Source organism: Myotis nattereri, assembly GCF_964212035.1.
Source record: "Myotis nattereri genome assembly, chromosome: 13".
In the NCBI taxonomy this organism is placed as follows: domain Eukaryota; kingdom Metazoa; phylum Chordata; class Mammalia; order Chiroptera; family Vespertilionidae; genus Myotis; species Myotis nattereri.
Genome location: NC_138088.1, coordinates 17,705,866 through 17,725,381, shown reverse-complemented (window position 1 = coordinate 17,725,381; position 19,516 = coordinate 17,705,866). Strand labels below are relative to the sequence as shown.

The window sequence follows — 19,516 nt, the reverse complement described above, 5'->3', positions numbered from 1 at the left end:
GGATCTCTCAAAGCAGAGAATTCCTAAATTTAAAAATGAGTAAACAACCTACTGAAAGTCGGATGGTATTTAAATACACAAAACAGCCCTGGCCAGTGTAGCTCTGTTGGTTGGGTATCATCCCATGCACGGAAAGGTTGCTGGTTCAATTCCCGGTCAGACACATGCCCAGGATGCAGCCTCCATCCCTAGGTAAGGGGGTGCAGGAGGCAGCTGATGGATGTTTTGCTCTCACATTGATGTTTTTCTCTCTCTCCCTTTTCCTCCCTTCTCTCCCTTAAAAAAAAAAAAATCAATAAATACACAAAATAATTTAGGTTTATATACGTTTTAAAAAACAACTATAAATCCTAGCCAGTTTGGCCTGCGGACCAGAGTCCCTGGTTGGATTCCGGTCCAGGTCAAGTACCTCAGTTGCAGGCTCCTCCCCACCAGAACTGGGCTCATGCAGGAGGCAACCAATCGATGTGTTCCTCTCACATCGATGTTTCTCTCTCTTTCCCTCTCTCTTCTACTCTCCCTAAAAATCAGTGGGAAAATATCGTCAGGTGAGGATTAACAACAACAAAAAAAAGAACTATAAACTATAAACTGGGAAACTAAAGAAAATAGAGGTCATTAAAGACACTCTTACAACTCAATAAGAAAACCACTGACATGTTAATAGAAAAGTGGATTAGAAATGTAGAAAATCACAAAAGAGGAACTATAGATAACCAAATAAAAAAACCCTCAGTAATCAAGCACACAAAATATTGAAATAAGATAGCTACTTTCTGCCCATTGAATAAACAAACAAATTAACAATTAAAAATATCTAATGATGGTGCTGTGTGCAGACACTTAAAATGAACATATCCTTCAATTTGTGAATTTAAACAAAAAAATAAGGTTTGGACATTAACATCAATTTTCATTCATTACTGGTGGGAATAAAAAATGTTACAGCCACTTTGGAAGATAGTTTGGCAGTTTCTTAAAAAATTAAACATACATTTACCATACAATCCAGCAATCATGCTCCTTGGTATTAACTCAAGGAATTGAAAACATGTTCACATAAAAACCTGCACACAGATGTCTACAGCATCTTTATTCATAATGGCCAAAACTTGGAAGCAACCAAGATAAACTGTGAATGGATAAACTGCGGTATATCCAGACAATGAAATATTATTCATTGCTGAAAAGAAATTAACTATCAAGCCATGAAAAGACATGGAGGAACTTTAAATGCCTATTAGTAAGTGAAAGAAGACAATCTGAAAAGGCTATATACTATATGATTTCAAGTATATGACATTCTGGAAAACACAAAACTATTAAGACAGTAAAAAGATTAGTATGTGTTGGAGGTGAATAGGTGGAGCAGAGAGTATTTTTAGGGCAGTGAAAATACTCATGATAAATACACACCATTATGCATTTGTCCAAAACCACAGACTACGCAACACCTAGAGCAGTGGTTCTCAACCTTCTGGCCCTTTAAATACAGTTCCTCATGTTGTGACCCAACCATAAAATTATTTTCGTTGCTACTTCATAACTGTAATGTTGCTACTGTTATGAATAGTAATGTAAATATCTGATATGCAGGATGGTCTTAGGCGACCCCTGGGAAAGGGTCGTTCAACTGCCAGAGGGGTCGCGACCCACAGGTTGAGAACCGCTGACTAGAGTGAAGGAGTAATGAGCTTTGTGCAATATGACGTGTCAATGTAGATTCACTAATTGTAACAAATGTACCACTCCGGTGGGGGATGTTCTTATGCCTGTGTGTGGGCAGGGAGTATATGGGAAATCTCTGTACAATCCTAAAACTGCTCTAAAATAAATAAAATCTTAAATAAATAAAAATGAACATCATACAATACTCTAGTGCAGCAGTCGCCAACCTTTTTGGACCTCACGGACCACGGGTTGGCGACCGCTGCTCTAGTGGCATCTGTATTGAATGAGATTCAGTTCCTACTACTCTGACATTAAGTTATAAATATTGATCAAAACCAATTTTAAAAATTAACGTGTTCATAACTATGCAAGAAAATATGCAGAGAAAATTCACCAAAATGCAGTTGTCTCTGGACAGCAGAACACTAGGTAATGGTGGGCAAACTCATTAGTCAACAGAGCCAAATATCAACAGTACAACGATGAAAATTTCTTTTGAGAGCCAAATTTTTAAACTTAAACTATATAGCAGTGATGGCGAACCTTTTGAGCTCGGCGTGTCAGCATTTTGAAAAACCCTAACTTAACTCTGGTGCCGTGTCACATACAGAAATTTTTTGATATTTGCAACCATAGTAAAACAAAGATTTATATTTTTGATATTTATTTTATATATTTAAATGCCATTGAACAAAGAAAAATCAACCAAAAAAATGAGTTCGCATGTCACCTCTGACACGCGTGTCATAGGTTCGCCATCACTGCTATATAGGTAGGTACATTGTTATTAACTTAATTAGGGTACTCCTAAGCTGGCCTTTCCTAAAAACGTCCTCAATCTGAGGGGTCGACCTCAGCGAACGTACCTCCACTTCTTCTAATGCCACTTCTTCAAAATAGACTCGCCCAGGCGGAAAACCGACTTCTGCGCACGGGCCACGAAGTTTCATCGCACTGTACGTGCGCGCTCACACATGGTATTTTGTGGAAGAGCCACACTCAAGGGGCCAAAGAGCCGCATGTAGCTCACGAGCTGCGATTTGCCAACCACTGCACTAGGTGATTTGTTTTGTTTATCTGTATTTTCCAGCACCCTAGGGTATATTAACTTTTATAATGACAAAAAATTAACTCTATACAAAATAATAAATCTAAAACATTAACTCCCATATTATGGCACCCTATGCCTTTACTGGAGTGGTTAGCTACTCTCTAACACAAAAAAGTAGCTAACTACACATGTTTAAACATGTTCCACATGTTCCATTTTCCAGCTCTGCAGGACTCCAGACTTCTCTCCCTGCTTCAAAGACAGTTAAGCTCATTTGAAAGTAACCCAGATATCTAGCAGTGAGTTATATTTCAATATAATAGGATAGCACACTTTTCTATTTTCCTTCTTCCCAGAGATGAACACATGACCCAGGCTAAGCAGTCACTGGCCCTCATTCCCACGAACGTAACTGTTGAGGAGTGGGATTTGGGAAATGGTCAAAGCAGCTATTACTGCAGTTGCTAAGCTCAGAGAATATGAATTTGGAGCTGCCTGTGACCATCTTTCCACTTGCCAAGGATACATAGGAACCCAACCTACAAACAGGAAAAAGTCCTGAGAGAGAAGCAGTTCCCAGCTCCTCAGTACTGATTCTTCCAATTATTGCTTTGAAACTGTGAGCTACCCAAATAATCTTCCAACCCAGCTAAGGGAGCCTCTAAGTCCCCTCCCTTTTTTTACCCAAGTGCCAATCAGGGCCTACTCTGAGTCCCCGGAGTCCCTCTTGCAGGGGCCAGATCAGTTCGAACCTTATAAATCCAGGACTGTAACAGTTGGGGCTGTTCCCGTTTGGCTCTATAATTAACCCTCACCCAAATCACTTGGTAAAGCTGAGGACCAAGGCTGTTCACTCCTCCTCCTCCCTCACGCACCCCCAACAGGATTTCTGTCATTTGCAACAGGAATTTCAGACACATATAGCATTATTCCCAGCTGCCATGCCAACCTAAGCTAGTTAAAAAATAATAATAAAGACAGCCCGGTAGAGCAATGCTTCCCAAACTTGAGCTATATTGGAATCACCCACAGGTCTGAGGTATCAAGACAATTTATTCAAGTTCTCAGGTGATGCTGAGGCTACTAGCCTGGGGATCAAACTTTGAGAAATGCTATAAACATCCCTTCAAATCACACAAAAAGTGCTCTCTGCCTTTAAAATACATCACTGAATTTCTAATTACTCTAGGGAATGGTTCCTCTAACCTGTTTTAATATTATATTTCACCCATATTCCTTCAGAAACCTTAAGGGCATGTATGACATGACATAATATGTAAGTATATCTTTATCAATGAGGGGTTTTTGAAACACGATGGTTTTCTTCTTTTTTAAAAAAAAATATATTTTATTGATTTTTTACAGAGAGGAAGGGAGAGAGATAGAGAGTCAGAAACATCGATGAGAGAGAAACATCGATCAGCCGCCTCCTGCACATCTCCTACTGGGAATGTGCCCGCAACCCAGGTACATGCTCTTGACGGGAATCGAACCTGCGACCCTTCAGTCCGCAGGCCGACGCTCTAGCCACTGAGCCAAACCGGTTTCGGCGGATGGTTTTCTTATTAATGAAGTCTCACATTAATTTCCATCTTCATTCAGTTAGCAGCTTGTAAAGCAAATCATATTTACAAGTATCTAGTCAAACATCCCAGAGACATTAGGGTTTTACCAAAAACAGTAAGACATAAATGTCTCCTGTTTTAATGCTCAAACAAGCTTGAAAGAGAATTGAAATGGGTTTAAGAGATTGCAATCTCCTTTAAAAGTAAGGTAAATCACAGCTCCCTGAGAAGAGGAACAGGAAAGAGAAATAGAGAGGAAGAAACCCAAAGAAGAGTCAGAGATAAAAAGATAAATTTATACTGGAATAAAATTTACTATGAAACAGTATGGACCAGCGGCCACCAACATTTTGGACTTCACAGACCACCAGTGGTACACGGACCACCGGTTGGCGACTGCTGGTATGGATAATATTTAGTTCTCAGCCAAATAGTAAGTTCATGGGTGTTTATTATCTAATTTTTATAACATACATGCATATTACATATCACGTTTGGTATGCATGAATATTACTGTTTTAAAAACTGTTAGGGGGTAAGATGATATGGAAAAAAAATATTCCTGGGAAACATTTTCTCAGGTGAGCCTGGATAAAAATAAATTTAAAAAGTGTATTATTAATCCAAATCTCTCCTAGAGTCTTTCTTCCAGGAAAGTCTAGTCCCCATACACTCAAAGGTCAATAAGCCTGGGAGCAGATTTTAAAACAGTTCCATTACATTATAAATATTTACAACTTTGAGTTGTCAGAATTCACTGAATTGTACAAGTTATTCAATGAATTACTAGAACAGGGCATCCAGCAAATAATTCTATTAGCCTTTCAGTCTAACATTTTTCTTCCAAGAAAAACATTACAACATTTCTAAAAGTTTGTCTTTCCCAAACAAATCATTCAAAAATTAATAAAGCAGACTAAAGAATGCTTGATATTCTAATCTAAACTTTCTGACACTAAAAATTTTCCACAAGGCTCCTTCCAACTCTTAGCATACCTCCCACAACTGTTCCAACCCTGCTTTTGGAGGATTCCAGCTTTAGGTCTGTTTTTCCTATAGATAGCCCATATTCAACTGCTGGTCTTCCTGACATCTGTGTTAGATTTTAATCTTTTTGACAGTTGTTATGACCAATGCATAAAAAACATAATTCAGGCTTTTAAATCAGGCCAATACAATGTGGTATATATAAAAAAAAAAAAAATGTGGCATGTCTCTTTCATAAAAGCAGGATGGATTTTCCAAGACTACTAAGAGTGATTACTAGTTATATTCCTGTTCTTCCCAATAATCCCCTCTGCAAATTGCCATTTGTTTTAACTTAATTCCCTGAATTCCAGTCATATTTCTGATCCCAAAGAGAGTGAGTTACATCTTTAGTACTTACAATCTGATGGACAAGTACTTTAATGGTATAACCAACTTTTCTATCAAAAACTCAAAAATCATGCTCGCCTCTTTCCCACAGCTTTCTGTACTTGAGCAGTGAACCCAGTCATTGGCATAATCCCAATTGAACAGCATTTCAAGCTTCGGTTAGAAAGAAGCTTTAAATCAAGATATTGTCCTTAACTGAAAGTGCTGCACAAGCTGTATTTTGGAGGTTCCTCCAAAGTTCAAAACTGCCCTTTCCTTTCCTGTCAGAGAATAAAACTAAAGATAACTTCAAAAATACCTCTGCTTTTTACTATATAACACCCCTACTCCCTTCCTTATGAAAAACGCCCCTTTCTGACATTTTTACTGCCCCATTCCATCTTTAATTCATCCCTAAATTTCAACAGTCGTTTTATATAGCATAACACTTCCCCTTACCAAATAGCTAGCCAAAGTTCCTTACAGAAATTCTGAAAATGAAACAGAAAGAAATGGGGGGGGGGGGTTCTCTCTCTCTCTCTCTCTCTCTCTCTCAATGCCTGAACTATATAAATAAAGCACAGGAGAAGTCAGGGACCACGTTTTGACATATAGGTCAAAAAGTGAACAGAGCATATCGAAAAAGATTAAAAATGAAGCAGATATGCAGAGAGGAAGACAGATGAGAGACAGAGGAAAACACTGTGATGTCCCTGTTATTCTTGAAGTCTAATCACACCCCTGACCTCTGGTTGCTGAGACAGCTCCCTATCCCCACAATATTTAAATAAATTCCACTAAATGCTAATATGACTTAGGTTCCTGTTTAACCTAGAGTCCTAATTAATATAGTTTCTCTCATCAACCCTGTAGTTAATATTTCAACTGCAAAATAAATAATACTTATGTTTTTATTCCTCTCTCTTCCCTATCACCAGAAAGCAGTATTTTTTTCAATGATATTTTAATTCTTTTTGCTTAATTGTTGAGAGCCAATAAATGCTACTCCTTCTATACCACAGATACAGAGTTTAAGAATAAATGTGGGCCAGGTTGGAGTGGCTCAGTGGTTGAGCATCGACCTATGAACCAGGAGGTCACGGTTTGATTCCAGGTCAGGACACGGGATGCAGGCTCGATCTCCAGTGTGGGGCGTGCAGGAGGCAGCAATCAATGATTCTCTCTCATCATTGATGTTTCTCTCTCTCTCTATCTTCTTTCCTTTCTGAAATCAATAAAAATACATTTTTTAAAAAAGAATAAATGTGATTTTAATCTATTAAAGATTTAAATTGAAATTTGAATTCACAATTGAAGTTAAAACTCAATATTTAAAGTTTCTGTTTCAACTATGAAAGTCAAGCTCCCCTACACCAGAAACATTTTACAAATAAATGTTGGCTAATGAGGAAGATTTGAGAAAGAAATTAATCTTTATTATTATTAAAATGGTGCCATTCTTCGCTGACTTTTAAACTATATAATATACTTCTCCACTATTTTGAACACTTTAAAAATATGTTTATTTATTTTAGAGAAAGAGAGGAAGAATGGGAGTGAGAGAGAGAAACATCAATGATGAAAGAGACTCATTGATCGGCTGCCTCCTACATGCTCCCTACTGGGGATCGAGCCCGCAACCCCGGCATGTGCCCTGACCAGGAATCAAACTAGCGACTTCTTAGTGCATGGGTCAACAACGATCAATTATTTCAAAACGTTAGTTAGAAATGCACCCATTTGGTCAGTCTCTTCCATGTTTCTATGTCTCTGGATCTGTTTTGTTCACCGGTTTTTTTGTTCATTCGATTCCTCCTATAATTGAGATCCTGTGATACTTCTTTCTCTGACTGGCTTATTTCACTCAGCATAATACTCTCCAGGTGCCTCCATGGTGTCTGAAAGGCTCCACAATGGCCAACTGTATTAGACTGAAAAGCTTATCACTGAGAATCAGGCCCAGGACCTAAAAACCAGCACCACCAGCAACCACGGACCACCTCCAGCATCCACTCTGTGCTCGGGATTGTGGCTCCCACCCGACCACAAGGAGCCTCTTGCATCAGCTTAAAATAACCTCTTGCTTAGCCTGCCCTGTAGGAACTGATAAATTGAGTGAGGTTTCTGTTCTCCTGCAGCCTTAGTGAAAAGGGTAGCTGCCTCTCCTTGGTTCAGTGTTAGAATGAAGAGCTGGTGCTCACTCAGAATAATGGTGTGAGTTATTGTGTCTCCTCTCCACTCTACCCCTCTTCAGTAGCTCATCACCACTTATACAGGGCATCTCTAGACTTTGTTTCTTAGTCCTCAACAATAAACAGAATTGCCTCACAGGCATAAAGGAAGGAAGGAAGGAAAGAAGGGAGGGAGGGAGGGAGGGAGGGAGGGAGGGAGGGAGGAAGGAAGGAAGGAAGGAATGAATTCCCCAATGTAGGAAAAAGATCAGGATTACTGTTCCCAGGATAGAGAATACAAAAAAATTACAAGTGTTATGAAGAATCCCAAATTAGTAAGATTCATCAGGAATGTCCACCTTTATCAGACAGGAAGCATAGCATAATAAGCGTAAAGGTAAGGTTATCAAAATGTGAGGTCCAATTTGACCACCAGCAAGTAACCAAAAAAACAACTGTAATTTAGAAGTACCTAGGATGATACCTCCATTGTGGAGCCTTTCAGACACCATGGAGGCACCTGGAGAGTATTATGCTGAGTGAAATAAGCCAGTCAGAGAAAGAAGTATCACAGGATCTCAATTATAGGAGGAATCGAATAGAAGACACTTAAGAAATGTTATTTCTGAATGCGGGGCAAGAGCTCAATAGCTGGACTTGTTGCCAAGAGCATCTCGAAGCACGCTGGTTAAGAAAAGGCTTGGAGAATGGTGGGAAGCCCACACAACCTCAAACCAGGGCTAAGTGAGAAGAAACAAGTAGCCCAGTCTATTAGCAGACAGGTCAGGCTCTTTATCGTTTAGGAATTCATGTGGGAAAAGAGAGTGGACAGAGACAGTGGAAGGGAAGAAGGAAAACAACATAAAATTGTACATGCTTCCTTGTTGCTTATAAATGTTGGTATTTCCAAATGTTAACATATATATTTCTCATTTTAAGAAAGAATTTGCAGTATCTTCTCTTGGTTGTATTAATGAAACTGTATTTCATAACATGACTATCTAAACACTGGTTAAGTATTTAAAAAGCAGTAATATAAAAAGCAGCAATCCTTTAGAGATATAAACTTGTAAAACTAGGTTTGTTTTCTAATTTGGAGATTGCTAAATATATATATGGAAAGTTTTAAAGCCTGATTTCTAAGTTTAAAGAACATATTTAGATATATACATAAAAACTTTAAAACTATACACAGCAGCCGAAACCGGTTTGGCTCAGTGGATAGAGCGTCAGCCTGCGGACTGAAAGGTCCCAGGTTCGATTCCGGTCAAGGGCATGTACCTGGGTTGCGGGCACATCCCCGGTAGGAGATGTGCAGGAAGCAGCTGATCGATGTTTCTCTCTCATCGATGTTTCTAACTCTCTATCTCTCTCCCTTCCTCTCTGTAAAAAATCAATAAAATATATTTAAAAAAAAAAAACTATACACAGCAATTAAGAGAACTCCAAAAATATTAACAATGTCTGAGAAATGGGTTCATAATCACTTCTCTTCACTCAACTTCTGCCTTTTCTTTAATAAACATATTGTTAATAGACTATTTCTATAAATAAATAAATGAGCTAAAAATCAAAGTCAAAGTAGCACTAAAGTGAACAAATTCGAATCATGGACGGAGTTCACAAAATCCAAATGATTAACTCCACAGCTCTACTAGTTGGCATGATACCACTACCAGTCCCTTTTGCTCCAAAACAAATTTTATCTATTCTGATTTACAAAGAAGTCCTGATAAAAGAACTTCAGTGTCTTCACCACCCTAAAGGCACAAATGAAAAGTAAAATTTTGTACAATATATATTTTAGATTTTTTAAGCTTCAGTAAGGAGTATGAAGTGAAGTCCAACTATTCCCAAAGTAGTTTTCAATAAAACATCATTAAAGACTGAATTTTTAAAGCAAGTTATATTACTTAAAAAAATAATCATTTGAAAAAAGTGGCATTCCCTTTAGAAAAGAATGTTTTTATACAAATAATAACCAATCACAGAAAGCAATAAAAAGCTACCTCATGCCCTAACCGGTTTGGCTCAGAGGATAGAGCGTCGGCCTGCGGACTGAAGGGTCCCGGGTTCCATTCTGGTCAAGGGCATGTACCTTGGTTGCAGGCAAATCCCCAGTAGGGAGTGTGCAGGAGGCAGCTGGTCGATGTTTCTCTCTCATCGATATTTCTAACTCTCTATCCCTCTCCCTTCCTCTCTGTAAAAAATCAATAAAATGTGTATTAAAAAAAAAAGCTACCTCATTTGTAATACCAATAAATACATAATTATCTGAGAATAAACTTAAGAAAATTTAAATTGATCCTAAAATGTTTAACTCAAAATGGATTAAAGACTACTTTGAAGTTTAAAACTATAAGCCTCTTAGGGGGAAAAAGGTATAGACACTCATAATCTTGATTAAGCAACTGGATATAATGCCCAGGTAAGTTTCTTAGATATGACACCTAAAGCGCAAATTTAAAACTTTTGTCCTTCAAGAAAAGTAAAAGTCAATCCACAGAATATGGAAAAAATTTGCAAATCATATTTCTAACAGACCTTTAGGGCCTGGAATATATATAAAATTAATATAAAATATTAATTGGATATAAAAATAATCCAATTTTAAAATGGGAAAAGGATTTTTTATTTACTTATTTTTCAGAGAGAGAGGAAAGGAGAGAGAAATACCAATTTGTTGTTCCACTTATTTATGCATTCACTGATTCTTGTATGTGCCCTGACCAGAGATCAACAATGCTCTAACCAACTGAACCACCCAGCCAGGGCTTAAATGGGAAAAGGACTTGAAGAGACATTTCTCCAAAGAAGATATATAAAAGGCCCATAAATACATGAAAAAAAAAACACTCAACATCATTTCATGGGACTGCAAATCAATACCACAAAGGATATCACTTCACAAGCCCCTAGGACAGTGATGGCGAACCTTTTGAGCTCGGCATGTCAGCATTTTGAAAAACTCTAACTTAACTCTGGTTCCATGTCACATATAGAAATTTTTTGATATTTGCAATGATAGTAAAACAAAGATTTATATTTTTGATGTTTTATATATTTAAATGCCATTTAACAAAGAAAATCCAAACAAAAAAATGAGTTCATGTGTCACCTCTGACACGCGTGTCCTAGGTTCGCCATCACTGCCCTAGGATAACTATAATGAGGGGAAAAAAGTTGATGAGGATGTGGAGAAACTGACCCTCATACATTGCTGGTAGGCATGTAAAATGGTATAGCTACTTTGGAAAAGTTTTTCAGTTCCTCAAAAAAGTTAAACACAGCCCTAGCTGGTTTGGCTCAGTAGATAGAGCATTGGCCTGTGGACTGAAGGATCCCAGTTCCATTCTGGTCAAAGGCACATGTCCGGGTTGCAGGCTCGATCCCCAGTAGGGGGCATGCAGAAGGCAGACGAACAATAATCCTCTCTCATCATTAATCTATCTCTCCCTCTCCCTTCCTCTCTGAAATCAATAAAAAAAAAAATTTTAAGTTAAACATGGAATTACCATATGACTCCACAATTCCACTCCTAGATTTATACCTGAAATTAAAACTCATGTCCATACAAATATTTGTACATGACTGTTCATAGAAGCATTATTCATAATAGTCAAAGAGATGAAAACAACCCAAATGCCCATCAGTTGATGAATGGATAAACAAAATATGATATATCCATACAATGGACTATTATGCACTGGTAAAAAGAAATGAAGTGTTGATACATGCCACAACACAAATGAACCACTAAAACATTTTGCTAAGTGAAAAAATCTATAGAGATAAAAAGTAGATTAGTGGCTGCCTAGGGGAGGGGGACAGGAGTAATTGCTAATGAATATGGGTTTTCATTTTGGAGTGATAAAAATGTTCTAAAATTAATTGTTGTGATGGTCACACAACCCTGTGCGTATTTTAAAAGCCATTGAATTGTACACTATAAAAGGTCAATTGTATAGCATCTGAATTATACCTCAATATAGCTGTTTAAAAAAAATCAACATACATTCTCATTTCACTGGGTCAATACTTAGGAATAGGAATGCTGAGTTGTACCTATTACCATGCTAATAGTTAAGTGTAAGTTTGTTTACCTTTATAAAGAACTGCCAAGTGTTTTTCTAAAGTCACACCACCACTGCATTGCCATCAGCAATGGAAGAAAGTACCAATTGCTTCACATTCTCATTAGCATTTGATATTGTCATTTTTCCTTTTTTCCTTCACTTTTTTAATTTATTGATTTTCTCAATAGGTATACGGTGATATCTCGCTCTGGTTTTAATTTGCAATTCCAAAATTACTAATGATGTTTAATATCTTTGGGTGTGTTTATTTGCTGTCCATACACCTTGTTTGGTAGTTTGTACTTATATCTTTTGCCAAATTTTTAACTAGGCTGTTTACCAATTATTAAATTTTCTGAGTTCTTTTTGTTGTTGTTGTTAATCCTCACCTGAGGATTTTTTTCCATTGATCTTTTAGAGAGGGGAAAACAAAAACATCAATGTGAGAGAAACACATCGATTGGTTGCCTCCTGCACACACCCTGATCAGGGCCCAGGCTGGGGAGGAGCCTGCAACCAAGGTACATGCTCTTGACCAGAATTGAACCCGGGAGCCTTTAGTCCACAGGCTGACGCTCTATCCACTGAGCCAAACCAGTTAGGGCGTGAGTTCTTTATATACTAAAGGCCCAATGCACGAAATTTGTGCAAGAGTAGGCCTTCCTTCCCCCAGCTGCAGGCACCGGCTTCCCTCTGGCACCCAGGACCCAGGCTTCCCTCTGGCCGCCAGCAGGCACCCAGGACCTGGGCTTCCCTCACAGCCTCCACTTCGTCCAGAAGGAGGTCCGGTCCAATTAGCATATCACGCTTTTATTATTATAGATAAGTCCTTTGTCAGGTATGTGAAAGAGGAATATTTACTACCAGTGTGCAGCTTGTCTTTCATTTCCATAGCACTATTTCCAAAACCAGAAGTTGTTAATTTGGCTGAAGTTGAATTTATCAATTTATTCATCTTATCTAATAAAGAGGGAATATGCAAATTGACCATCACACCATAATGGTCAAGATGGCTGCGCAAACAGCGGAGGCTGAGTTCCCATAATGAGCCTTAACAAGCAATCAGCAGGGACATGAGGCTGCCCCCCCACTCCCTGTGGGGCTTGACAGGGGACCTCAGGCCGCAACCCCTGCCCCGGCACCGGGCTGGGGCACCTCAGGCTGCGCTCCCTGCCCAGCATGCGCCGGGGGACCTGAGGCTGCACCCCCGCCCAGCAGGGCTTGATGGGGGACCTGAGGCTGCACCCTCCCCCCCGGCACCAGGCCAGGGGATCTGAGGCTGCGCCCCCCGCCCAGCGGGGCTTGACAAGGGTAGGGCCAGCCAGGTCTGGGTCTCACCCAATTGGGGTGGGGCCAACTGGGTCTGGGTCTCACACGATTTTGAGGCACCGCCAGTATGCAGGGACTTGATTCTGGATCCCGCAGCACGCCCCAGACTCTGACAGTAGTAATATTTTCATATACATTTTACTAATTTTCTTTCATCTCTGACACTTCTATTATAAAGGGCAAATAGCAATATCAAAATATTTCCTCTAATTAATCCCCTTTTAATGTGCACGAATTTCATGCACCGGGCCACTAGTTTATAGATAATGCTTTTGGTGTCATATCTAAGAAATCTTTGCTTGATCCAAGGTGAAAAAGATTTTGTCTATATTTTCTTCAAGATATTTTATAGCTTTAGGTCTTACCTTGAGGTCTATGAATCATTTGTAACTAGTTTTGACATAAAGTATGAAGTATTTTTTGCATTGAGGCTATAATAAAGGAAAAGATTCTACTTTATGTGTGAGTGCTGACTGCTCTGAAATCCTGCTTCCCTCCCTCTTTTGACCCACATCTGGGTAAAGCAATAAGAAAGCCCAGCCATTCACTCCTTCTGTGTTGGTGGGAAGTTAAACCCATATAAATCCCACACATGGGAACCATCAAACAGATCCCTCCTCTGAGCCACAATAAAACTAAAGCCAGCACCCTGCTTCACTCTTGCTTCAGTCTAGACTCTAGACTAAACCTATGCCATTGTCCTTGAAGAATCCTTTTGCACTTTATTGTGCAAGTAAACTTTATTTCATATTTCATATCCACTGGTGTCTTTGTGTCACTTGTCTGAACATTTAATAAATTCCTAGGCAGGGGCTGACTAGTGTCTAATAGGGGATACTAGGTGCCCAAATAAAACAGATTTTTTTTGTATGAGTATCCAATTATTCCATACTACCCTTTCTGTACTGAACTGCCTTTATACCTTTGCCAAAAACAAATTGACAATTTTTGTGTGGATTCTCTACTTTGTTCTATTAATCTGTATGTTTATCTTTTCTCCAATACCACACTGTCTTGAGTACTGGCAGCTACACAATAAGTTGAAATCAGGTAGTGTAAGTTTTCCAACTTCATTCTTCTTTTTCAAAACTGTTCTGCCTTTTCTACTTCCTTTTTATTATATCAATTTTAGATTCAGCTTGTCAGTTTCTATAAGAAATCCTACTGATATTTGGACTAGAATTGTATTGAATCTATAGATCAGTTGGAAAAGAATGGAAATCTCAACAAGAATGAGTCTTCCAATCCATGAATATGATATATATCTCCATTTATGTTGGTACTCTTTGGTTTCATTCATTGGCGTTTTATAATTTTCAGTATACAAATCTTGGACATATTTTTCAATACTTAAATATTTTATGGATTTGGGTGATACTGCAATGGTACTTTAAAATTTTAATTTTCCATTGTTCTTGCTAGTATCAAGAAATATAGTTGAGCCCGGCCAGCATGGCCCAGTGGCTGAGGATCAGGAGGTCGTGGATCAATCCCAGTCAGGGCACATGCACAGTATTTCCATACCACATACGCATTTTTGTTGTTGTTATTAATCCTCACCCGAGGATATTTTTTCCATTAATTTTTTAAATGTTTATAATAAAACCCAAGCTAATATTTTTAAATCTGTTTTTATTGATTTTTAGAGAGAGAGGAAGGGAGAGAGAGAGAGAAACCCCTGAGAAGTAGCATCGATCAGCTGCCTCCTGCCTACCCCCTACTAAGGATCATGCACACAACCTGTGTAGGTGCCCTGACTGGGAATCCAACCAGGGACCTCTTGGTTCATGGATCCATGCTCAACCACTGAGCCACACCAGCCTGGCTTTTTATAGAAAGTGGAAGACCCCTATGTTCATAGCAGCACAGTTTACAATAGCCAAGATTTGGAAACAGCCTAAATGCCCATCAACAGATGAGTGGATTAGAAAACTATGGTACATCTACACAATAGAATACTATGCTGCTATAAAAAAGAAGGAATTCTTACCATTTGACAGCATGGATGGAACTAGAGAGCATATGATAAGTGAAATAAGCCAGGAAGTGAAAGAAAAACACCACATGATCTCACTCATTTATGGATAATAAAGAACAGTATAACCTGATGAACAAAAAGATAGATACAGAGGCAGAGAAGCATGAAACAGACTGTCAAATTACAGCAGGAAGGCTGGGGAGTGTTGGGGGGAAGGCGGGGTAAGAGATCAACCGAAGGACTTGTATGCATACATATTAGTATAACCAGTGGACACAAGACACTGGGGGGCGGGAGGTGAGGGCATGTGCTGGGGGGTAGGGGAGGCTGGGGGAAGGTCAATGAGGGGGGGGGGGAAGGAGACATATGTACTATTATCTGTAAACAATAAAATAAAATTTAAAAGAAAAAAAAAAGAAAGTGGAAGAGAGGGAGAATAAGGGGGGAGGGGAAGAGAAGGGAAGAGAAAGAGAAACATCAATGTGAGAGAGATACAGCAATTGATTGCCTCCCGCATGCACCTGGGCAGGGATGAAACCTGCAACCCAGGTACATGCCCTTGACCAGAAATCAAACCCAAGACTCTTCTATGCTTGGGTGGGCATGCTAACCACTGAACCACACTGGCCAGGTCTGTACTTACATTTTTTGACCCAGGGTTCACACCTATTAGATTCTCAATGGATTCATGACCTCAAAAGAAGTTGAAAATTGCTATGTATTTCACAGGGTACACTTTTCAAATGTAATTAAAATCGGTGGGGGCTTGCCCAAGGTGGGAATGGCTGGGGGGTGGGGCGGTCAATTGGGGGAAGTGGAGACTTATGGAAAACTTTAGACCATAGAAAAATAATTAAAAAATAAATATAAATAAAAGGAGTAATTAAATCCGTTTATTATTAATTGCTAAGTAAAATCAGACTTTCCATTCACAGAAATGAAGGTTCAGAAGCTTAAAGACTACATCCCTGGAATAAAAGCAGGAGTTTGAACTTAATTGCCCTATGAAAGATACTGCTTGTCAGTATACAACCCACCCTGCAGTTTTAGAAAAGGTTAACATCTCCTTACCAAAAAGCCAAGCTTCACCTGCAACTACCTGAACTACCTAGCTGATATAAACCTCTTTTTTTAATAGTCTTTTGCACTGCCTAAATAATTACTATTCTGCAATAATTAAAAGTTATACACAATCTGTCATCTATTTAACTACCTTAGTTATTACTAAGACACAAAGTGGCTATTGTAATTACATGTTTACCAAAGCCCTGGCTTTCGGTACTTCAAAATAAAATTCATTTTAAGAGGTCAAAGGAAACAGCATTAGCCATCTAAAAAAAAAGACAAAGTAGTCCTTTTTTCCAGTTAGTCTATGTTAAATTTATAAGAAACATTTGCCATCAGCTATTTAAATGTTCCAAAGCAAAAAAAAAAAAAAAGCAAAAAAAATGACATAACTTTTAAAGGTAAGTGATAACACCTCTGTTTCCCACAGAACCAATATTTAAATTTCATATTAAAATTCCAAAATTACACTCAGGCTAAAACCAAAGTTAAAGAAAAATCATGAAGTGTCTATTTAAATTTCAAATCAAGGCTAAGCATATTCAAGATTGTCCACTTTCAGCTTCTTGAATATTTTCTGCTAAGGTATCCACTTTCTCCATAGAAACTTGATCAGAAAAAAATCCCTTTGAAATGTTTTATAAATTAAATTCCAGTGTTCCTGCTATGCGGAATGAATATTTCATTTGATTATTTTAGGAAAAGACTAGCCTCATTCATAAACCACGTCTAAACCTAAAAGGGGAAATAGGTTTCTTTCCAGAACCTTAAAAAAAAAAAAAAAAGGCCAAAAAGTTGATGAAAGCACACGGTGCCACGTCCTTCCCCCTCCCCCACTCGCGTAGTGGCTACTCCATCCCTTAGCGAGCATGGGGGGGGGGGGGGGGTTCGGAGCCAGGCTCCGGGGGAACCAGAAACAGTTAAGCTGGCAAGCTCGCCTCTCAGATCAGTTCCTAAAAGGAGAACCAGCTTCTTACTCATCCCTTTCTAAAGCAGACAGTGCAAAACTCCAAGTCTGCTCCATCCACCCCCACGATGGCAAAAGATGGTTTAGTGTCTAAAAACTGAATTGTGTGTGTGCAGGGGGGGAGGGGTGTGGCAATGGGGAGATAAGGACACATATTTAATACCTTAATAAAGAAATTTTAAAAAATTTTAAAAATAAAAACTGAATTGTATTTATTTATTTTTTTTACTTATTTACTTTTTTTTTATTTTTCCCCTCTGTGCCCTCCTCCACCTCCCCCCTGCCACCGCAAAAAAAACACCACCGGATTGTAATTAATACATTCAATTCTTTCGGAAAATAGTCTCCTATTTACGGTGCCATCCTTTCTCCCCCTTCAGGCATAGACCTGGGGGCCACTCGTGTACCCTAACTCCAAGCTCTCACACACCCATGGAATGCGGTGGGCTTTAAAGGCAGCTAACTGTGCGAGGAGCTCACGTGCCTTTGCAGAAACCTGGGTGAAAAGAGGGACGGGAGGAGCCGAGCCTCCCCGACGGGGGGCTGCGCTGACAGCGACTTCCTCCACCCGCACGTCGGAAACGCGCCGCCCCAGCCGCCCCGCTGCGCGCAGCCCGGGAGCGAAGCCCCGACTTCTCCCCCGACCCGCGGGCTTCCCGGAGGGTGGACTTGCCCGCAGAGCCTCCGCTCCCCACGGCCACACGCGAACCAGCTGTGCCCTGAAGGCCCCAACCCCCGCCCGCTCGCGCGTCCCCATCCGCCCCGCCGGCCGGGAGGGCCAGGTATGCGCGGAGCTCGGGAAATCAACAGGGTGATTCCTCCCGGGAAGAAACATTCAAGAAAGTTCTGGTCCTCGGGGCGGGGACTGAGGCTGCCGCTGCCCGAACGGCCGGGGGCGCCCACCGGGTCGGAGGCGCGAAGGGGCGCACCGACGCGGGCAGAGGGGCCTCTGGGCCGGCCGGGGGTCCGCGCGCGGCGCAGGGCGAGGGGCCGAGCCCCCAGAGAAGAGACGGAGGCCGCCGCGGAAAACTGGGGACCCCCGCCCCCCAAACCATCCCCCCGGAGGGGGCAGGGGCCGGGCCACCGGGGCCGGGGAGAAGGACCACGGCTGCCCAAGAGCCTCGGCCTCGGTCTCCAGGGTCCGGGGCGCGTCTCACCTGGGAAGCGGGGCGCGAGCGCGTTCCTCCGTGCCCTGCTGCCGGCACCGGGCGGGCCACCGCCTCCGTCCTCTGCCCGCTGGCGGCGCGACTGGGCAGCAGAGGGAGCCCGTAAGCCTTTTATAACCCCAGGCGCCGGCCGCGGGGAGAGGAGGCGACCGCAGCCTCTACGTGAGCGCGAGCACACCCGCGCCCGCCGACCGCGCAGGCGCCACGGGCCGCCCGCCCCGCCCACTCCCGCGGCCCACACCCGCTCTGCCCACGAGCTCGTGGAATCTGCGGCCGGAGGTGGGGCCGGCGGCGGGCCGGGACGCAACGCGCCTGCGCAAGGCTCTCGCCACGCCACCGTCACCGTGGTTACCGCGAACTGGCCCAGCGCCTTTTCATCGGGCTCTTTAGCGCCTTCATTTCAGCATCAGCCTCTTATCACCTGGAGGGAGACACCGCAAACGTGAGAAGAGGAACAGAGTAGCGTAGAAAATGAAGCAGAAAGCTAGCTTCTGCTGCATCCTGGGCATCTCAGCTGTCCTGGCCCTGAGCCTTTTTGCTTTACTAACCTCCCTCTTTCACCTCTACTGTCGTGCAAATCTCTCGTCACCTTTATATTTTATCAGTTGGTAATGGACTCTGTGCTCCAGAAACAGATTTATTTTTTTAATGAAATCTTTATTGTTGAAAGTATTACATATGTCCCCTTTTTCCCCCTCATTGACCCCTTCTAGCCCGCCCCACCGCCTGCCCGGGCCTTCACCACCCTATGGTCTGTGTCCATGGGTTATGCATATATGCATACAAGTTCTTTGATCTCTTCCCACCCAGCCAGCCTCCCCCGCCTTCCCCCTGAGGTTCCGCAGTCTGCTCTATGCTTCTATGTCTCTGGATCTATTTTTTTTCCATAAGTTTATTTTGTCCATTAGATTCCACGTAGGAGTGAGATGTGATACTTGTCTTTCTCTGCCTTATTTCGCTTAGCATAATACTCTCCAGGTCCCTCCATGCTGAGACAGATTTTTATTTTTTTGGTTCAGTTCCTGGCCTAGTCCCCTATAAGGTTGGGCATTAACCCCTGTGTACCCCAGTTTCCTCATCTATGAGGGTAGCTGCCTCAGAGGATTATTGTGAGAATTAAA

The 19,516-nt window shown here is 41.1% G+C and overlaps 1 protein-coding gene across 2 annotated transcripts in view; it reads right to left on the bottom strand.

Annotated features, from left to right (window-relative positions):
- Window positions 1-18,569, bottom strand: part of P4HA1 (prolyl 4-hydroxylase subunit alpha 1) — a 72,410-nt gene extending 53,841 nt beyond the window's left edge. The window contains exon 1 of one of the 2 annotated variants that reach the window (XM_081104564.1): window positions 18,387-18,569. The gene's annotated coding sequence lies outside the window, so the exon portion shown is untranslated. The remainder of the gene's footprint in view (window positions 1-18,386) is intronic. The other variant, XM_081104563.1, reaches the window with a different exon arrangement.
- Window positions 18,570-19,516: the final 947 nt, after the last annotated feature.